Source organism: Triturus cristatus, chromosome 4_1 (genome assembly GCF_964204655.1).
Source record: "Triturus cristatus chromosome 4_1, aTriCri1.1, whole genome shotgun sequence".
NCBI classification, from domain to species: Eukaryota; Metazoa; Chordata; class Amphibia; order Caudata; family Salamandridae; genus Triturus; species Triturus cristatus.
This window is the reverse complement of record NC_140585.1, coordinates 916,434,568-916,441,571: the sequence shown is the minus strand read 5'-3', so window position 1 is coordinate 916,441,571 and position 7,004 is coordinate 916,434,568.

Below are 7,004 nucleotides of genomic sequence, written 5' to 3'. Positions count from 1 at the left end.
AGTTTCTTGTTCCATTTGAGCTAAACAAAATAATTACATTTCAGAGTGTTTAGGTATTTTCAGCCTCTACCTATGGCTCTTCAATCATGACATAGATCTCTATTGACTTTATAATAGACCTTTCATCATCAGAAGTGTTTTGAATTATAATGGGTACAATTCACTTTTTTTAAATGGCTCAATTTATCCTTTGCCTAATCGATCTACAGTTGACAAAATGGCTCAATATTTCTGACAGACATTTTTCATCTTCATGGCCTACCACATACAATAATTTCTGATAGAGACACCCAATATTAGTAATATTTTTAAACCTCTTCGCAGGTCACTAGGAATGAATACGCTATTTATCCAGAATGATCAGTCACAGTATAAAGGGCAACCAGGGTACACTAATTAAAGTTTGGAATAGTATCTTCATTGTTACTGCGATGAACCGATGTCTTATATGACAGTAGTTAAAATTTAATTTTCTGATAAGAATGTGGCTCATAGTGTTGTCTAAGCTTCACCATTTTTCTGTTTGATAGGTTTTCTTCAAGATTTTTCTTGTCCACCTCACATTGATCCATTGATTACAGTAGTTAATGATTACATAAGACATCTGCAGAAACAAACACAATTGGTCTTGGAAATGTTAATCCATTCTAAAGTCAAGATGAAGGAATATGCTGATAAGTCTAGAGCAACTTCATCTTCTATTGTACCTGGTGTTAAGGTTTGAAGAATAGCTTCCCGTTTTCTTCCTGTTCACTCATTAAAAAATGTCTGTGAATCAGAGAATCGGTCGAATAGAGGGTCCCTAGCACCCCAACCTGGAGCAAACATAGTAAGCAACGGCAAGGCACAATTTATAGCATTTTACATACAAGTTTCCAATCTATTTAATTTTCCCTCGTGGTCGTCTGTCGAATCACCTCCCTAACCCGGCCCCACCGCCCCACTGCTCTTACCTGCACAGGACACGGCTGCTTCCAATGAAGATCACATGACATCGTAAAACAAAAGGATTGCAGGTGCCTAATTGCGAGATGAGTAAGGAAGATGATGACCTTCGGTTGCAAGAAAAATTTAAATGTTTTTGGCTGCACAAGCTAGTGAACACTTTATGCTCTCAAAAGACAATATGTTAAAGGGATGTTCAAAAAGCCAGAGGCAGGCACTTCCTTTAGATATGATTATCATGAGCAAGAAATCACAGCTGCAACAGTAAGACTTACACTAAGGCAATAACATGTGCTTAACAATCTCTCCCTTTTGCACTATGTATTAGCACATCAATGAACATCAAATGATACACTTTCAGTTGAATATCAGACTTGAAATATTATAAAATATCATAATCAGAATTAGAATCCAGGTTATCCTGATTATTCAGTTGTTCAATGGGTAACATGGAAAGTTATCTTTGCATTTGGTTATACTGTGGATTGGGGTAATACTGACTTGGAGAATAATGCAAATCAACATAAGGGCAACAAAGACGACCAACACCATTTCAAGAATCTTCATTCCCCAATGTCCAATCGAAACATTTTAAGCCAGGAAGAGAGAATCTACCCTTCAGTACCCATCCAGTCGTTTATCTTTTGTAAGTGTAGTTGATTAGTCTGTTCATGTGTGCCTTGAGAAACATTGACATGAAAGTAAAACAATCAGCACCTACAATTGCACAAACTGCACCTATGTCAGCCAGGACTAAAGCACTAAACTAAGACCCACCCTCCTCTCCAAATCACAGTTCATTGGGCGTTCAATTTTTCAGAGATTATGGAAATTGAAGTTAAGTACGCTATCTCCACAAATACCTTGCCCACTTGTTCAATTTCATAGATAGTTGTATGACATAACTACAGAACAGAATAGCAAAGAAGTGAGCAGTCTCAGAAGTTTCTCTTAGCAGTATTTTACCATGAGGATTCAGTTTGGCTGGAGTTTGTCTTATGACAGGTACAACATAAGAAGGGTAACAGAATGCATACCAGTTATTTGGTAGCCAAGCATAGACTTGGTTACTGCAAACTGAAACATTATCCTGGTAGATCACAGGTGTGGCTAGGGACGAAGAGTACTGCTCATGGGAGCTAAAGGTAATAAAGGGGATAGCTCGGAATTAGCCCAGGGAGGTTAGGGAAAGTCACATTAACTACAACCTACAAAGACATTGCCATTTTGAATTTTGCAGCTAAGTTCATAAGCAGTGCTGGCAAGAGGACCTGCAGAGGGTGAGATTTACTGGTGAAAAAACTGGATGTCTCTAGCTTTAAAGGGGATACGGACAGGGACAATCCAAGTAATAGTTCCCTTGCATGTAAAGTTCAATGCACTGTTCGTCTTCATCCAGGGGCGCTTGGAATGCGCTTCCCCTTTCACTCCGCACTGTCGAAGACATTGGGGTTTTTAAAAAACTGTTAAAAACGCATCTCTTTTCTTAAGACTTGGTTATATTGTGTCTTCTCTCTGGCCGCGCCGGGACACTCCTCGGAGTAGCTGCGCGCGTAATAAATGTACTTAACATAACATAACATAACTACCCCTTGAATCAGTAGGTAGGTGGCCAGAAAACCAGCATGAAGAGATAAGACTCTGCATGGACTGCTCCAGGAAATACAGAAAGTTGCTGTTATAAAAGAGTGAGTGTAGGTTTTAGAAGTGGGCAGCAGGCTTGGTGTTTTTGATTTCTTCACACATGCCACTTGGCCCTTCCTTAGTCATGGGGTAACCCAAAAAAACACAAGGCTCGCAGTGAAGAGGACCAGCTAGACCCATCAATGAATCAGGTAGCTGGAAGTTACCCACTTCTGGGGTCACAGGCCATAGCCCTGGGCAGGGGGAAGAGTTGTGTCACAATGGTGCCTATCAGGCTGAGCAGAAGTAACAGAAATACTTTTGTGTGTCGGAGCAGAGGCACAGTGATCCACGATAGCAGTAGCGGTATGTGCAGCAGCAGTAGGACCCCCTCAGGTTATATGAACAGAAGTAGCTTGGTTGATAGGCCCATTGTCTCTTGGTGTGATGCATGAATCCAAGCAGGCAGTCCATGGCACTTTACCACAAGGTTTGTGGTGAGCAGAATCTGGAAGGTCCATCACCAACGCGGTTGGAGTGCTGATGAACTCTGGTGAATTTCTATATGCATACAGTCGCCAGGTCATGAATGGCTTCAGTTCGGCAGGTAGGAAGTGCACCATGAACTTGAGAATGTAAGCTGTTGATAGAGCGACTTAGTTGTTTGCAACATTTCATTGTAACATCATCATTTGATTGCAAAGCTTGAGACATTGGAGGGGTAGAAGGAAGTATGATTGGGTGTCCCATTATAATTTTGTAGGGGGTCAGTTTAGCCTTTTGATTAGGAGTGTCTCAAATTGACCAAAATGCCAATGGTATAGCATCAGGCCACGTAAGCCCTGTTTCCCCTACAAATCATAGCTATCTTATTCGTTCTTTTTAACCCTTCTACTCTCCCTGAAGACTCTGGGTGATAAACACAATGGTAGAGTTTTTTGATTCATGGAAGTGGATGGGCAGCAGGGTGATTCTGACACCCTTCCCAATGTTGTGGGCTTGGGAAGTGGCACAAGAATGACAATACTGTTGGGCAATAGAAGTGAAGTGAAAAAAGGAGCAAATCAGTGCATACCGGCGCCACGAATCATGTCATCTCCACTAATCAATTCCTTCTCCTCTAAGGAGCCAAAACGTGAAAGAGAAGCTTGAGATGAGAGCTTCATTTAAGCATGGTTGGTATGTGCAAGAAAACATGGATAAAGCAGTTACTGTTATGCTAAAACAATATCTCATAGTCATGCCAGTAGGGTTTTGGCTGCAACATTTTGGTCCTTATCATTAGTCATCAGGCAAATGCTGTGACTTTTTGACTGAAGTTCCCTTTCCACTGGAAAATGAATCCTCACCTTCATGCTTTGCAATTGAAACCATATGTTTCTGATCTATATAATTATCTACTTACAGAACCACCACCAAATATGAGGCCCGTCAGTTGAAAAATAAGGTTCAAGAAATCTGTCATTCCCAAAACTTTTGAGGGTGTCATAAATGTTTGTTACATTGAAAATGTTATAAATCCAGTTAATGCTCTTGGGAAGATGCTTCTTCAGTCCAAGCTTCCTTGTCGGTTCGTTGTTTTTTCAGCAGCACCCTGATAATCTTGGGCCTTCAGAAGGGAGCGTAATGTTACACCTGCATAACTGACTCAACAGAGGGGCAGCATGCTCACGTGGCTTTGTACCCATTGAGGAGCAGATAATTACTTTTAGGTCCTCGAGCTTTACCCACAGGGAGCAGTTTTCTTTCATTCTACCCACCCAACGTTCGTGTTTGAGTGGCTGCAGTCAACCGGAGCATTGATCTGCTTATCGTTTGGAGTGCTAGACTATAGTAATGCCTGACAAAGTTTAGAAGCATCAAGAAGAGGAAAGATGTCAAAGATAAGTTCTTTTTGCTATGCTAGCCAATTCTAGAACCTCAATTTTTCTGCAGCAGTGAGCATGACTAGCCTTAAATCTGTTCCAACCCAAGATGGTCGCTTTCCAGTGTTACTTGTCTGAAGTTCCCAATTCAAGACGGTTGTTGGAAATTTGCTGTTTCGGCAGGGTAGCCCCAGATTTTTTGCTTTTTTGCTGAATCTTGGTTTTGCTGGGTATAAATCTCTACTTTACCCCTGCTAACCAGTGATTAAACACATGTGCTCCTCCTTTCAACATGGTAACATTGGTATACTCCTTATTGGTACATTTATTTACACATAAGTCCTTAGTATATTTTACCATGTGTAGCCAGGGCCAGTACATCAAATGCTATCAGTGGGCTGCATCACTCATTGGGCCACCCACTGCAGTAGCACTGTAAAACCTGGCTTCAGGCCTACCATTGTAGCCTGGCTGTGACGTTTTAAACTTGCAAATTTAACCTGTCAAAATAACCCCTTTTGCCTGAGCCTTCCTTTTAAATATTAATAAGTCACCACTAAGTAGCTCTTGTTTCCCATAAGACAGGGTGCATGGTATTTCAAAGTAGGATATGTAAATATTTAATGTTATACATGTCCTTACAGTGAAAAGGCCCGAAAAGCTATTTTCACTGTAGCAGGGTAAGATGTTTAATAGAAAAGCATTGAGATACATTATTAAGTTCAATAATTGTTATCTCTGGCTAGGAAACAGCTACAAATAAAATTTCTGGAATGTTCAAAATATTTATTACAAGCCCCTTTTACTGCTAAAGTTAGATTTGTAATAAATATTTGGGAAAGGGGACTTTTAGGAAGTTAGCTTTGGTCTGTCTATAGTCCCTGGAAGTTAAACCTGCTTTCTGCTGTCCAACTTCTGCCAACCAGTAATTAGCATGGGAATAGGCATGAATGAGGAGTGAACCTGATCCCATAGTAAACAATAGGCTGACCTAAATTGGTAGAGATGGCCCAACTGGATGTTAGTGTTAGATGTGGGAGGATACTAGGATTACCATAGTACCCATGGTGCACTTGGTAAAACGCAACTGTCCTCCCATTAATGATTAAACCCTCCGCTGACCCTTCAATGTTTACCAACTACAGACTGATCTCCTTGCTACCATTCCTGGCCAAAGTCTTAGAGAAAATCACCGGGGGACCCCTCACCAAATACCTCAACAACCACCAACTCCTCAATACCAATCAGTCTGGTTTCAGATCCAACAACAGTACGGAAATTGCCCTCATCGTTGCCATAGATTAAAGCTGCATGACTCTGGATGGGGGACTCATGGCGGCCTTCATCCTCCTGGACTTCTCCACAACATTTGGCTTGATTTCCCACACCATCTGTATCCAACATCTACATGACATCGGAATCCAAGGACATGTATTCCAATTGATGTGCTCCTTCTTGACTGAAAGCATGGCACGGTACTCCTCAGATACCCGCAACCTCATCTGTGGAATTCTGCAAGGTTTCTTCTTGAGCCCGACCCTCTTCAATGCATACATGATCCCTCTAGCCAGCATCATCCGCTTTCACAACATCAAAGTCCTCTCCTATGCTGATAATACACCACTCATTCTCTCCTTAACAGACAAGACACCCACTACCTGGATCAAATTCAATGCCAGCATGACTGAAATCGGTTACTGGATGAAGACCAACTGTGTGAGGCAGGACTGAACCTTTGATCTTCGGGAAGGGCCCTTCACTATGGGACTCCACCTGCTAGCCAACAGAGCTTGGGCTGATATCCACACCATCACCCATGCCAAGAACCTTTGGATCGTCACTGATGGCAAACTTGACAGGACAGCCTAAGTCGACGCCATTGTTGCCTCATGCTTCCATACCACGAAGATGCTGAGGAAGATTTTCAAATGGCTCACAATTAGCACTTAAAATACACCCTCGTCACAATCACCCTGGACTACAGGATTATCCTTTATATCGGATCAACAAAAAACTCACCAGAACTCTGCAGACCATTCATAAATTGGCAGCCACAATCGCTCTCAACCTCTCATGCTGCACTCATATCAGACCACACCTGAAGGAGCTCCATTTACACAAATGATCACAATTCAAACTCCTCACCCACACTTTCAATGCACTACATTACACTGGCCCCACATACCTCAAAAATTGTATCTGCTTTCACAAACCTTCCAGACACCTCAGCTCGCCCGACTCCTACTTGCACTTATTGGTGTGGCTCACTAGGAAAAGAAAAGAAAAGACAAATATTTTTCATACGAGGTAAGACAGGATAACTGTCAATATGTCTAACAACTTATGTCTCCAACTTTTTTTTTTTTTTTTTTTTTTTTTCACCACGTTTGGGAGTTGGAGACATAAGTTGTTAGACATATTGACAGTTATCCTGTCTTACCTCGTATGAAAAATATTTGTCTTTTCTTTTCTTTTCCTAGTGAGCCACACCAATAAGTAGCATAGATGATACAATCACTTGCTTTAAAGATTGTCTAAAATGTATGACAACCGCTATGGATATATGAACCA